Source organism: Lissotriton vulgaris, chromosome 5 (assembly GCF_964263255.1).
Source record: "Lissotriton vulgaris chromosome 5, aLisVul1.2, whole genome shotgun sequence".
NCBI lineage: Eukaryota > Metazoa > Chordata > Amphibia > Caudata > Salamandridae > Lissotriton > Lissotriton vulgaris.
In genome coordinates, this window is record NC_141693.1 from 1156230450 (window position 1) to 1156246331 (window position 15882).

General features: G+C 44.6%; 1 protein-coding gene across 1 annotated transcript in view; it reads right to left on the bottom strand.

Annotated features, from left to right (window-relative positions):
- PDZD8 (PDZ domain containing 8) overlaps positions 1-15882 on the bottom strand; it is a 443966-nt gene that overhangs the window by 5328 nt on the left and 422756 nt on the right. The window lies entirely within an intron of this gene.

The following is a 15882-nucleotide window of genomic DNA, read 5'->3' on the forward strand; positions in this document are numbered from 1 at the left end:
CTAGAAGAACTCTTTATTTCTGTATAAAATGATTGAGGTTTTATCCAACTGTTCAGCATTTGTACACATGAAAATTATAATACATACATGTATACAAAGAGCAGACTAAAACATGGTAAGATTTTTTTTTTGCACAGGCGTAAATTTGTTTCCTTACACTGTAGGCTGCTTCACCATGCAAATTTGTTGAGATTCACCATACTATGCAAAGTACCGAAAAAGTCTGTAAGGAGGCTTGAAGCCCCTTCAAGGCTTGTGCAGGCCTCTCACTGTCTGTTTTCTGCAAGACTCTCTCTGTTTTGAGCATTTGAGCAAGCTAGGTGAAAATAATTAGATTTGCGTACTGGTAAAAAGAAAGAGAAAGGATATGGAGCTCCTGTTGAAAGTATGTCTTTTACAAACCTTTACCCACCTTCTTCACATTCCTAACGTTTTGAAAAGATGTTATAAAGTAGAAGAAAATAGATCTTCTGTATGCTACGCAGTCTCAAATCATATTCCAAAATAGGTTAGCTACGAGTTGCATGGACATATTTGTCATCTAGAATTACATGTTTACAGATATCAACATGAGTTGTTTTTGTATGCTTTGTGAACTCAACAGTTGCTGCTTTGGTACTTCTGGAATGTGGTCCAATTTGATGAAGGGTAGTCCAGTTACACAACAGCAATAAGATAACCCAATGGCCAATATTTAGGTTAGCTTGCTTGATGGTAGGTCTTACGCAAGCAAAAAGAGCTTGGAAGGTGGAAACTGAGGGCCATCTTTACATTTATTGGTAGCGCATCAGTGCCACACAATAGCTGCTTTTAAAAACTATCAATACAACAAGATGAACCAACTCTCATACTTATAGCGACAGGAAAAACTTCAGGATATATAAAATTAAGATTTAAAAGAGGCAGGCTAATCATGACCCCTGGAGAAATGGAAAAATAATGTTTTATACAACATTTCCAAGAGGGCACATATGCTAAGGATACATCTAATGCAAATGGCCAATTAGCTGCTCTACTATTTCCGGAAGAGTAGCACTTTCAGATTTTGCTTGAAAGATCGTAACTTTTCTAGACTCCTGCAATCTGCTGGTAGGCCCCTATGCCTAGAAAATTTACTGGGAGGGATTCACTAGTGATTGGATAAGTGATTATTATGATCCCAATGTAGTTAGTGTTTAACAGAGTATAGAAGATTATCTTGTCTAGTCTTCGAGAAGACTCAATTGAAGATACAGAGAACTTTGAAGGCAATTCTGTGTTTAACTGACAGCTAACAGAGAACTTACTGAAGAGAATGTGTTTCTAAATTGCAGATATCTAGAGGACTCTGGCGATCTGGTTAAGCACCAGCTATTGCCTGTGCATGTATTTTGGAACCAAAAGGATTACTAGTTTATTCTTGGTAGTGTGATGATGCCGGTTATGCTAAACAACCTCGCTAAAAAAGGGCTGGTGACACACAGTACAGACCAATTTATTTGATTCAGATGAAAATTAAACTACGATGGGGGAGTTCCCCATTATCCAGATGCAAGATTGTGCATTGATCTAAGGAGGGCATATACGCTTTCTAGGAAATTATCCTGGTTTATATTAAGCCAAAAGTTTGGAAGAACATTTCTTTCAGAACAGCGAGAAAAAAAGAAGAAAAGAAATCGGCAACCTAATAAGTCTGATTTTTGTGTAGTAAAAATGTTTTCCTCACCCTTCCCTAGTACACGCAGAAAATGTACAGCATGGGCAGTCACAGTGCAAGCGTCTGCAGGACAATTTCAGACTTCCAGCACCAAACAGGAACAACACTGACAGCAGTGCAGAGTAATGCAGATACCCCAGAAGGAGAACCATAAAGAAGAATGGTTGCAGAAAAACCTTCCTTTCCCTTTCAGGACAGGAGCACCACATGAACCAGTGCAAGATTTCTTGGTAGTGATTTGAAAGGATATATATATATTCTCACACAAAAGGTTGCCCCCATGAAAACGCCTTCACACAAGAGAGTAGAACTCCATTATTTATTGTGGGCTGCAGAAAGAACAAGCCCCCTCCTTCAGTACAACATAGCTGGAGCCAAACGCGTTTCAGGCAGCACTCTGCCCTTGATCACTGGCTAAAAAAGAAAGTCACGGACAGCATGCAGGGAACTCGTTATAAACTAATTGCAAAGTCCCGCCCCTATGGGCGTTGGTCGCGATGCCTGGTGGGACTTGTAGTTCCCTTTCGTGTTCCACAGCCGGAAAAGAGCGATAGGGACCATAGAACAAAACAAACTAAAACAACAAACCCCCCCGCACCCACCACCCTGCACCCCTGTAATGGCTACGGCCTAACCCACTAACAGCGTGCCTGTCGCCCCGGAACTGCCCCACAGAAGGGAAAAAGTACAAGAAGTGGAGGAGGAGAGAAACAGACACACCCCCGGACACCCGTTACCCCCCGCCGGCAGTGACCCCCCCAAGGCACCTTCATCATCAGTCAAAGCAAACAGTCGGCATTATCACGGGGAGGACAGTCACCAATAAACCCCCCCCCCACCCCACCCCTGGCCCGGTGAGATACTCGGTGCAGTCCCGGCAAAAGTGAACTAAGCAATCACAGGAAAGTAGAAGTCAACCCTGCAAGCCTCACGAGGAGATCTATTGCCGAAGTCATAACAAATGCAATCAAAGGGAGCGTCTCAGGTGGTCCGAAACAGTGGTGAGGAGCAAGAGCAACTCAAAGTCAAAGTCAGCCCTGACCAGTGCGAATACGTACCGGAGCACATTTCGACCAAGCCACATCCGTCCGGAGGCAGACAAAGCGTCCATGGCAATCCGAGGCATTGAAGGTGGAACAAAGTCCGGACACAAAATGGCGGCCTCCGTTAAACAGACGGGCCGGAACAAAGAAAAATGGCAGCCCCCATTGACAGGACCCCGAGACTCGGCATTGACGAACCGGACCTCCAACGACGATACACCATCGGATAGGAAACGTGAAGGGAAGACCAGGCACTGTAGCAGATGAAGGAGAAGTGAGGCCGACTCCCCAAGGAGCGATGTCGGGCTGACGCTCGGGCACCTTAAGATGGCGGGTCAAATCGCTCGACTGGACAACAAACTGCTGTTCAGGTGTTGCAGCGTCAGTGGCCGGTCGCGAGCACACATCATCCAGCTTTGCCGCCAAGGAGACACATGCGACGGTGAATTGCGAGCGGAGCGCCACAATCGCTGCCATTACGGAACCCAATGAATGTGCGCTATCCATCCCCTCCATCCCGGGGCCCAAGGGACGGAGGGGGACACAATCTCCAGCCCACATCGCCGGGCTCCGGGCACACAATTAGCGATCTCAACAACAGGGGCGCCCCGAACTGGCACATTCAACACAGTCACCGGCCGTGGGTGCAGCCCGTCAACCTCCGGACCGGGAAACGAGGGTCAGGCACACAGCCCCCAGCCACGGTGCAGGAGGATCGCAGCACAGCACAATGTGTCTTCTCCGGCACCATCCATCAACGAGGTCACAAGTCGAAAGCGGAAAGAATTATTCAAATCCGGAAGACCGGCCACAGTCGCGGTCCCACAGCCGATGTTGATCAGTTCCCGCTCGGATAGTTCAAAAATCGAGGTCCAGGCGTCAGCCCGGGAGTAGGCCGAAAATGAAACACAACATAACTTCGTCGCTGAATAGGGTAGGTAGTACGGGACAGCACCGTTGGCATCAGGTAACCTTCATACATCCAGGCACAGGGCGTGGGTAGAGGATAAACAACAGGATAGACGAGCTGCCGGCGGAGGTCGGCGGAGCCGGGAGCTTATGCGGCCATCTTGGTTCGCGGCGTAGCTCCTCCCCCCTTTTTTCTTCTTTTTGTTGTTTTATATTTATTTTGTGTTTTTTGAACATTTTGTACATTTTTGGCTTTTATGAACTAATTTTAATTTTTTTTGTTATTTTTATGGGGAGAAACAAAAAACAGGGAATTGAAAATGGCTCAACTGGAGCAAAAAAAAAAAAGGAAAAAATTAGGGTTTTTTGGGGAATTTGTGGCTGTCCCCAGCAAGGACGATGAGCTTTATGCTCAGTTCACCATAGGAGATGGTCTTACCACAATAAATACATGTTATTCGGAAATCCCCAAACCTTGGTTGAATGCAAGGGATCGTCTCACTTGCCTCTGGTCCCGATGGAGTGGTTTGCTTTCTTTTGGAGGTGGTGCTTGAAGATTGGGGAGGGTTACTGGCCAGTTCCCTCATCTCTGCAGCAGAATAGTTGATCTGATGCCTGCGCTGCATGTGGCGAATCATGGTGTTGTTTCCAAAAGAGTATTTTTTGTTAGGGTTCCCCCTTGAAAGTTCCATGCCACAGATTAGGCAAGTCACCTTGGCCGCATTGACTTTTTTCTTGCCCTCCGGGATAGAAAAAAACTCCCATACAATGTGTGGTCTTGGCTGGTATGGGGTATTGTCTTCTTGCAGCCACCTTCTCCTCCCCTCCTCCTCCTCCTCCTCCTCCTCCTCCTACTCTTGTTGACCACCAATGTAATCTTGTGGTGGTCCTCTTGGTGGTTGTGGTGGTAGTGCAGATGCTCCAGCTGCTGCTGCTACTGTAGCCATTTTTAAGTACAAAATATAACCCAAAGATATTCAAACAGGTCTTCCTCAGTCAAAGGACAGTCAGAATAAGGAAAAAAGGTGGGGTCTTTCATCATTTGGAAAAAAAAACTGACTTGAACCAATGAAAAGTGTTATTTCCAGGTCACATGACTCAGGCATTCGTCATTTGGAAACCAAAACTGTTCTGCACCAATGAAAAGTGTTATTTTCAGGTCACACGACCCGACGCGCTTACGCTATGCGCCCCGTGTCGCGTAAGCGCGTCGGATGTTTACGTTGCGCGATCGTATTTGCTCGAGTGCTTCCGGGTGCGCTTACGCCATGCGTATCAAGCGGACGCGGCTACGCGATACGTCACGATGATGTTTTCGTTCGTGGTAATAGCTCTAACGGGACGCTAACCGGTGCGCGCCCCGGGGCGCAACGAAAAACTACGCTTTCGGGTGCGCACACCGGGGCGCGCTCCGGGAGCGCACCAGGGCACAAAATAAATAAATATTATATAAATATATTATATAGGATTCATTATAAAAAATATTACATTTCAGAGGTTTGAGGCCCTATATATGGTTAGGAATTAGCATTTAAAAAACCTATGAAATTCACTGAAAAAAACATAGGTTTCACACCAGTTCTAGTTAGGAATTAGCATTTAAAAAACCTATGAAATTCACTGAAAAAACCATAGGTTTCACACCAGTTCTAGTTAGGAATTAGCATTTAAAAAACTTATGAAATTCATTGAAAAAACCATAGGTTTCACACCAGTTATAGTTAGGAATTAGCATTTAAAAAACCTAGTAAATTCACTGAAAAAACCAAAGGTTTCACACCAGTTATAGTTAGCTGGAAATTTTACTGACATAAAACCATTGAAATTCCCACGTTATAGTTAGTTGGACTCACTATAACTTGCGCGCCTGCAATGCACTGCTGATGACGTCACATATTACATCACTCATAACATGGTCAGTGACATCACTCATGACATCACTGATGACACCATCCAGTGAATGTGTGTCTTTCTGAAAAATAAATATGTTTTATTTATGTATATGTAAAGGTCGATGGAAGAATAAATGGAAAAATATGTGTCTAAATGGATGTTTATGTTTATTATGTTTTTTATAAATAAATTTTTGGTTAACTGCCTTATTAAGTGTATTTTAATGAATACATAGATTAGCGAGTAACTTTTAAATATTGATATGTATGTATCAGTGTTTCACTTTGTGTATAAGTGGCTGCATGGGTTGGTGACTGACTCACTGTTTGTATGTGTTTTGAAGACAGCATATGTACAGAACTGTATGGGTGGATGAGTGTGTATATGTGTGTGTTAGTGAGTAAACGACTCTCACTATTGTCTTTATCAGTAACAACATATGTTTTAATCTAGTATATGTGAGTATTGATATATATAGGTGAGTATATGTGAGAGTGAGAGATTGTAAGAGTTCCTGTTTAAATAAGTATGTGTTTCTATAAGTGTTTGTTTAAGAGAGTAAGTATGTGTAAGTTTCCTTAGAAGTAAAGTGGTAGTGTGTGTATAGCTGTATATACAAATTAATGGATGTTCAATAGTTTATTTATATGTGTGAATATGTGTGTGAGTAACTTTTGGATGACCGTCGGTGTGTAACAGGATGTATAGGTGTATCACTACATATGATGAGTGAATATATGTATGAGTGACTATATAGAACTGTTGGTGAATGAGTGGATGTGTATATAGATGGTGGTATTACTGAATTGCTGTCGTAACTGGTATGGGTATCTCTATTTTTTTGAAAATTTTAGTTTCTTTTTTTGAATATGTGTTTCAAGGGTTACATTACACTGAAAGGAGGTCTGTCACTGTCACAAGGATGGTGTCATCAGTGATGTCATGAGTGATGTCACTGACCATGTCATGAGTGATGTAATATGTGACGTCATCAGCAGTGCATTGCAGGCGCGCAAGTTATAGTGAGTCCAACTAACTATAACGTGGAATTTCAATGGTTTTATGTCAGTAAACTTTCCAGCTAACTATAACTGGTGTGAAACCTATGGTTTTTTCAGTGAATTTACTAGGTTTTTTAAATGATAATTCCTAACTATAACTGGTGTGAAACCTATGGTTTTTTCAGTGAATATATATATATATATATATATATATATATGATGTCATGTGATCAAGACTTGTAAAAGCCGAAACGCGTCATGTCGGACTGGTGTTGGGTCGCACAATAAATTGAAAAACCTGCACTATTTATGGGTCCTGCCTCGTCATTCAAGACATCGATTTGTTTTTGACGTTTGTGCTTACCGAATATATATATATATATATATATATATATACACTCCAAGGTGCTCAATTCCAAACGGAAAAAATTTACACAAAATGATCAATACATGAGACTCATCCAAAAAATTCAGGCCAATGAAAATGTTATTGTTAGACAGTCTGACAAGGGAGGGAACATAGTTTTGTGGCCACGAAAACTATACCTGGAAGAAGCCCTCTCCCAACTAAATGATTTGAACTGCTACAGACACAGTGACATTTCGTTGGTCAAAAAAGCTCAGGAAGATTTCCACTCGTTGCTCATGGGGTGGAGGTCCTTTGGCCTACTGAGCATGGATGAGCTCAAATATCTAAAGAACAACCATCCAGTCATGCCAGTCCTATACCTAATCCCGAAGATACACAAGAATCCAAATAAACCCCCGGGAAGACCGATAATTGCAGCGTGTGGGGGTTTATTAGAGAAAACAACAGTGTACGTGGACTCTTTCTTGCAGGAATTTGTTCAGGAGTTACCATCTTATGTGCAAGATTCCAATGATTTTGTAAGAAAGATACAGGATATAGAGTGGGGTACGGATCTGTGGCTCATTACATTAGATGTCACGTCTTTATATACTAGTATTAATCACCAAGACGGATTGAGAGCCATAGAATTCTACCTAGGACTGAGACCAATAATCATGGCTGACCACAATCGCATGCTACTTTCGATGATTTCATTTTGTTTACACCACAATTTTTTCATGTTTAACAATAGATATTACCAGCAGGTCAGGAGTGTGGCCATGGGGGCCTGTTTCTCTCCCAGTTATGCCTGTCTTCACATGGGCTACTGGGAGAGACAGGTCCTCTATGGCACGCACGCTGACATTTCCAGACAATCTATTGTTAGGTGGTATCGTTATATAGACGATGTGTTCCTAGTCTGGAAGGGCACTCGCCAAGAGGCTGAGCACTTTGTTGACCTCATCAATAGGAATGATTACAACCTGAACTTTACCTCTACCATCAGCAGGGATCAGGTGCATTTCCTTGACATGACAGTTACACCAGGAGCAACAAATCTAGAAACGAGGTTGTATCGCAAGGAGACGGCTGGAAATACAATTCTCCACGCCAGCAGCCATCATCCAGCTCACCTTATACGCAGCATTCCGTATGGCGAAATGTTGCGTATAAGACGATTGAGCAGTACAGAAGCCCAGTGCAATCTTGCTCAGCAAGCCAGCAGGACTAGATTCCTGGCAAGGGGGTATAAGGCCGCAATAGTGGATAAGGCCATAACTAAAGCTAATGCCATTCCACGCAACCATGCCCTTCAGCCCAAAGTCCATAAAAAGTCCACCACCACTAATGATCAACCAGTCAGATTGATTTGGGCCTTTAATAGGCAACATGGAGCGCTGGGGAAAATAGTTTCCAAACATTGGAACTTTGTGAAATGTGACCCAGTGATAGGGGACAGAATATCTAATACCCCATCCATCACATACAGACGAGCATATTCCATGCAGAATGCCCTAGTTAAATCTAGCCCAGAAGTCCTTACCAGTAAAAATTGGCTAGGGAAGAGTAAGGGCTTTAGAAAGTGTTCATCCTGCAAGGCCTGCCAGCATGGATTGAACAAAACTGAATATGCTATCCCCTTCACCTCCGTTGCACGCAAGATTAAAAAACAGCTTACGTGTAAAAGTGAGTATGTGGTGTATGTGCTGGAGTGTCCGTGTGCCCTGCGTTATGTTGGCAGTACCAAATTGCAGGTGCACAAGAGGATACTCCAGCACATTAGGGCCATCAACACAAGTGATCCAGCATACCCGGTGGCCCGCCACTTTAAGGAACACCACAATAATGACAGTTCCCTGTTGCGCTACTATGCTATTGACTGTGTTGGTCCTCTCAGGAGAGGAGGAGATAGAGATGGGGCTTTGAGAAAATTAGAGACCAGGTATATACTGGAAATGGATTGCCGAGCTCCGGGGGGATTGAATTCCACGGAAGATTTCTATACGTGTCTATGACAATAACATACTGTCGTGCACTGTTATCTGCTTCCCCTGTTGAGCAGTCTTATGCTCCCAAATATACAATGTTGGTGTATCTGTCTGTCTTGGTATTGAGATTTTTTGTCCTAAGAACACAAAGCTTAGAGGTTTGGATGGTTTGAAAGTGGAGTGCAGCCTAGGCTTAGGTTGCACTTGGATGTACTAAGAGCTTTTTCACTTTTAAAGGAACCAGCCAGTAAGCTCTATAGAGAAAGAGTTGGAGAAAACAATATCACATATTCACATAAAAACTTAAAAACTTTCACATAAAAACAGTGCACAGTTTAGTTTTCTTATTTCTCACTAGTCACGTAGGTACATCCGGGTTTAGGTATGGTCCAACCAGGCAACTAGAGAGAACAGTGGAAGGTTCGCAGGGCAGAGGCTGCGATGGTTTCCCCTCCTTTGGTGGGGTCAACATCTCCTCTGCCCGCGAACTTTCCAGTTCAGTGTATACACATGCGTAAACAAATTTGTGCATTAATAAGGGGATGCTGCGATCTTAGTGCTGGGATTAACGCATTCATGCTATGATATTACTCATGTTCACTATAGATCTCATCCCGCATCAATGGTGTTGTGTTCATATGTATATTTATTTGCAATGTACTGTACAGTCATGGTTTTAATATATATATTTATATATTTATGATACATTATTTATGAATTTATATTTTGTATATATTGGTTCAGAAACTTGGTATTATACATGATTTTGTACAAGATGTATATTGTATATAGTGTATATATTGAGTATGATCCTCATGACACAAATTGCACTTTGCACAACGATTTTGATTTTCACATTTGGATTTATCCAGTGATCTTTGTTGAATATTGTTTACATAAATGTAATTGCATTTGCACTTTAATATTATTGAGTGGACCGTTGCAATATGGCGCTAATTCAGGGATTATCCCAAGATGTTTGTAGTGTATAATCTGTTGTCCATGTCTATGATGGTGTGCAACACGTGGCCAAAACCTACCAATCGGAACGTAATCCCACTGAGCACTAGCACTTTAAAAATTGCCTATTCCCCAGCGTGCGTCATGTGATAAAGGCCTCTGTGTAGGCCGAAACGTCATGCTGTGGTGTGCCGCTTCCTCGAGGGTACAATAAAGGAATATTGCTCACTGCACCTGAGGTCTCCTCTCTTCTTCCTGCGCAGCGGTTTCCAGCACTGGGCTCCGGGCGAGAGGCAGCAGGGATTGTTATATATATATATATATATATATATATATATATATATATATATACATATATACACATTATATATATATAATGGTCTGAGTACCCATCGCGCATGAAAGTGGCGTGCGGGGAAATCACGGCTTCAGTTCAAGGCACAGACATCAACTCTACTATTTGGTTTGCAGCCTAAAAATACCAGGAAGCCTTGCAAAAATAGTTCATTTATTTAACGCCCACTGGAGGAAGGAAATAATTAAAGGGAAAATCAATCACCTGGTAGAAAGAGGCGGAACCGGCTGCTGTCTGAAGAACTTTCCCCTGAAGAAGGCCGAAATGCATTGGGACTATTAAGTTGCAAAACCTTGAATTAAAAATGAAAATGTCCGTGAATTAGTGCGACTCATTCTTGCCTTAATGGGGAAGGTGTTAAGATATATATATATATATATATATACATACAGACTCCTCCAATTAAGAAAAGTATGAGGCCTCTTGAGTCTTGAGGGGAGTTCCAGGAAAACCTTTATTTGCCAAAATTGGGCATAATGCATTTCGGCTAAAAAGCCTTCATTGGATGCCGCTATTTATCAGGATGCTGCTCCACCTACTCCTTTGTAAATCCTGCTCCACTCCGATTGGTCGGAGTGCACCTTGCCCCCGATCACATGACCGTGTGCTGTCTGCAGAGCGATGTAGACTACATTTCCCAGAAGGCATCTTATACGGGTAAGTACTGAATGTGGGGAAGCAGGCATGATGTTACAGTCAAGGTGCAGAGTGGCCGGTTTAAAAGCGCCTGGGATGATTTACAGTCCAATTCCCCTGGGACCCCTATGACGGTCAAGCCCCGCATGCAGATGTCCACCGGGCTGTAAGCCACTGTGCAACAAGAGTGGCTCCACATGAAGTCATGAGCTGTGCCTGGCAGCAGCCACTGGCATGGCGAGCACTGGAGGCGGGCTGGACTAATCCGATCCCTCGGAACAAACACAAAGCTGAGAACAGCAGATGCCAGTGTACTACAGCCGCTTGAAGAACGGGGCCCCATCAGCGCCTATGGCCGGCGTAAATAATTACCACAGACTCCTCCAATGAAGAAAAGTATGAGGCCTCTTGAGGGGAGTTCCAGGAAAACCTTTATTTGACAAAATTGGACATAATCCATTTCGGCTACAAAGCCTTCGTCGGATGCGGCTATACATCAGTATGCTGCTCCACCTTCTCCTTTGTAAGTCCTGCTCCACTCTGATTGGTCTGAGTGCACTTTCCCCCGATCACTTGACTGTGTGCTGTCTGCAGAGCGATGTAGACTAAAGTTCCCAGAAGGCATTTATACGGGTAAGTACTGCGTGTGGGGAAGCACGCATGATGTTACAGTCAAAGGTGCAGAGTGGCCGGTTTAAAAGGGCCTGGGATGATTTACAGTCCAAAGGCTCCCCATGGCCCCCTAGGACGTTCAAGCCCCGCTGGCAGGTGTCCACCGGGCTGTGAGCCACTGTGCAATGAGACTGGCTTCACGTGAAGTCACGAGCTGCGCCTGGCAGCAGCCACTGGCTTGGCGAGCACATATATATATATATATATATATATATATATATATTTATATATATATATATATCACAAGTGTCTCCCACACCAGCTCCCAGGAATTCTCCAAATCACAATCCGATGGGGAAAGCTGGAACAACTGCACAGACTGATACGTTATCAAGATGAATTTATTGTTTCTATAAGTTCAGTTCTGGGGGCAGATGGGGACAGTAGCCCCCAATCTGCCCCCAGTGGGGTAGAAAGCACCCTAGACACCAGAGATTATTTTTTTATAGGCCATGGATGCGGACTGCCCAGAATGGGCATGCCAATGCCCTCACCCTACCTCCCCACAAAGAAGGCAAAATACTTTCTGCCCACCCAGGGAGGCAGTTGGGGTAATAGCCCCTGATCTGCCCCCAGGGAGGGCTGAAAGCCCACTAGGCACAAAGGATTTTTTTAAAGAAAATACATTGGGGTGGGGGCTGCCCAGAATGCTAGTCTTTCTGCCCCGTCCCACAACGGCATATGGGGCAAAATCTCACTAGGCACCAGGGATTTTCTTTTCCCTAAAGTTCAGGGCGGGGGATCCCCAAGATGGGCATGCCAATGACCCCATCCCCCCAAAACAAATGCTACAGTCTTTCTGCCTCCGCCCAGGAGGAAGATGGGGGCAGTAGCCCCTGATCTGCCCCCTCGGGGAGGGCAGAAAGCTCACTAGGCACCAGCGACTTATATTTTTATACCTAGATGAGGGGGCTGCCCAGAACGGGCACCAATATAGAACGTTTCAACAAAAGAACACTGTTCCTGTGGCGGGTGCAAAATGTCAGCCATCCATCTATTGAGAGAGAAAAAAATCATTGGTTGAAACCGCTCCCGATGTACACCTAGGAGAGAAAAACAGGAAAGAACACAAAAAAATGTGCATCAGACTAGCTTGATGCATCATGATGTCACAGCTGTGTACACATAGTCACACATATAAAGACACATGAGGCAAAACGGGGATTACACACCCTGTATGAATGTAACCACCCCAAAAAAATTGCCACAGTCTTTCTGCCACCCCGGGAGGCAGGTGTGGGCAATAACCCCTTATCTGGTCCCTTGGGGGGCCGAAAGCCCACTAGGCACAAGGAACACTGTTTTTTCAAAATTCAGAGGTGGGGGCTGCCCAGAATGGGTATGCTAATGCCCCCCCCCCCAATAAGATGCTACAGTCTTTCTACACCCCCCCTCCCAGTAGGCAGATGGGGGCAGCAGCCATTGATCTGCCCCCCCCCCCGGGGGGCAGGGATCCCACTAGGCACCAGCAATTATGCTGCCTTTTTTATACGTAGGGTTGGGGGATGCCCCTAATGGGCATCCCAATGCTCCCAATCCACCAAAATAATAGCCACTGTCTTTCTGCCCTCCTTGGGGGCATATCGGGGCAATAGCCCCCGATTACCCCCTCCCCATAAAGCCCACTAGGTACTGACTTTTTTCACAATGTGCCTACCTGTGGATTTTGGGTCCTAGTGCAACTGGCACCTAGGGAAACATAGCAAACCTGTATATTTCTGAAAACTAGACACCATGAGGAATCCAAAATGGGTTGACTTGTCTGGCTCTCACTAGGCTCTGTTACCCAGAATCCCTTGCAAACCTCAAAATTTGTTCCAAATTGCACATTTTCCCCACATTTCTGTGATGGAAAGTTGTGGAATCTGCGTGAATCCACAAACTTCCACCCACCCAGCATTCCCCAAAGTCTCCCGATGGTACCTCACTTGTTTGTGCAGGCCTACTCCCTGTGATAGGAAACGGCCCACAACACAACGTGGACACAACACATTGTTACAGTGAAAAAGGACCATTTTTTGCAAGGGCCTAGCTGCAGGTTGTCAACTCTAGCTCTTCCGGTACCAAGGGAAACCTAGCAAACCTATACATTTTGGAAAACTAGACAGCCAGGGGAATCCAGGATGGGGTGAGTTGTGTGGCTCTCACCAGGTACTGTTACCCAGAATCCCTTGCAAACCTCAAACTTCCACCAACCCCCCATTCTCCAAAGTCTCCCGAATAAATGGTACCTTACTCTTGTGGGTGGGTCAAGTACTTGTGACAGGCAAGGGCCCAAAACGTACTATGGAGACATCAAAATTACCCATCACAAAAAACCTGGTTTTGCAAGGAGGGTGGGGAGGGCACATGGGTCTTTGGCCCCGGGCTCAGCGGCCATCTAGGGAAATCTACCAAACCCACACATTTCTGAAAACTAGACACACTGGGGAGTCCAGTGAGGTAAGGCTTGCGTGGATCTCCCAACGTTTTCACTACCCAGAATCCCCTGCAAACCTCAAATTTAGCTGAAAAAAAATCACTTTTCCCATACATTTTTGTATGGCATCAATTTGCCGGCCAAATGTCCTACCACCTAGCGTTCCCCTTGGTGGGTGGGCCAAGTGCCTGCGACAGGGAAAGGCTAAAAACAGGTATTGAGGGTATGGCCCTCTATAGAACTCTAAGCTCTATATTGTTTTTAAAATACGTTTTTATGCAACTCTGCATTGGACACCCACACAAGTGAGGTATCATTTGTATCGGGGGACCAAGGGGAACGCTGGGTTGGTAGGACATTTTATCTGGCACAGTGATCCTACACAAAATGTAAGGAAAATAAGATTTTTCTTAGCTAAATTTGAGATTTGCAGGGGACTGTGTAGGAAAACATTTGGCCATCCACGCAAGCCATACCTCCTTGAACTCCTCCGAGTGTCTAGTTTTCAGAAATGTCTGGGGTTGGTAGGCCTTCCCTGCCACGGGTACTTGGCCGGCCCACACAAGTAAGGTACCATTTTTATATGGAGATGTGGGGGGAAGCCTCGGTGGTAGGAAATTTGTCAGCCCAGTGATTTCACAACTTTCCCACACAGAAATGTGAGAAAAATGTGTCTTTTTCAGTTACATTTGAGGTTTGCAGGGGATTCTGGGAAGGAAAGCTTTTGGGGATCAATGATAGACACACCTCACTGGACTCCACTGGGTGTCTAGTTTTCAGAAATGTGTGGGTTTGGTAGGTTTCTTCAGATGGCCGCTGAGCACGGGACCAAAAACGCAGGGGCCCCCCTTGCAAAACCAGGTCGTTTTCAGATAGATAGGGGGCAACTGCGTTTTTGGTCCCGGGGCCTAAGCGCGAACTACCCCAAATAGCCAAAAAAAGGCTTAGCACATGGCGGAAAAGGCCTAGCAGCGAAGGGGTTAACTTTTGAAAGGTCTATCAGAATCAAATTGTCTGTGATGTGTTCCTCAGTTAAAAATGGTAAAATTACAATTTGTATTGCCTGAAACTCAGCGGCAGCTCCTACGTTATGGCAGAGAAGTGTCTCCCTTTCCCCTTGCTGAAAAAATAAAATGATAATAAAACCAATTTATTATCACTTTATTTTTATTTCCCCACTAGAGCCAGCCAAGTCTGGGCGGGCTGTGTTGCATAGCCATTACCCATGTCATGCATTGGAGAACCAGCGCAGACTCCCAGGCACTGTCTGAGCGGCAAACCGAGCCACTCAGGCTAATGCTGGCACTACTCTCATGCTATTCAGAGCAGCGCTGTGATTGGGTGGGAGCCTGTGCTGGGGTCCCAGAGAATGTGGTGACACAATCAGGAGAGAAGAGGAGCACTAAGGTGGATGGCAGCATCTGAGGCAGATCAGGTGTTTTTTTTTCTTCTCTTATTCTTATTCCCTAATGCCCCGTCTCTTCCCCTTTCTCCTCAACCTCTCCCCATTTGAGTTTTGCGGCGGCCCCCCACTGCAAAACCCTTAGACAACTATGGAAATATGAAATATATGATGCCTAAGCTTAGAAGGGTGTCTTCAAAAGGCATACATATATCTCGGTCTAGTTCTAGCATCACATTTACTGACAAGCCAAGTCTGACATTGGTTACTTTCTAAGACTGACCACACAGTGGCTTGGTATGGAAACTCCCACATGACTGCCAATTGGAGCATCTCAGGGGTAATTTTCCTATCAGAACAGGGGCTCCCTAGCCTCACGGGAACAAGGCACTATAGCACCCTTTGCTAAGTGGTATCTCCAAGAAGTAGATTTTGTTCAAAGCTTAGCAGTCTAACAGGACATATCTAACAAATTGGTTAAGGGGTCAGCACAAAGCTCCACTCAAACTAGGGCTTAGCCATTTTTACTTTCTAGTGCATGGAACGATAACATATA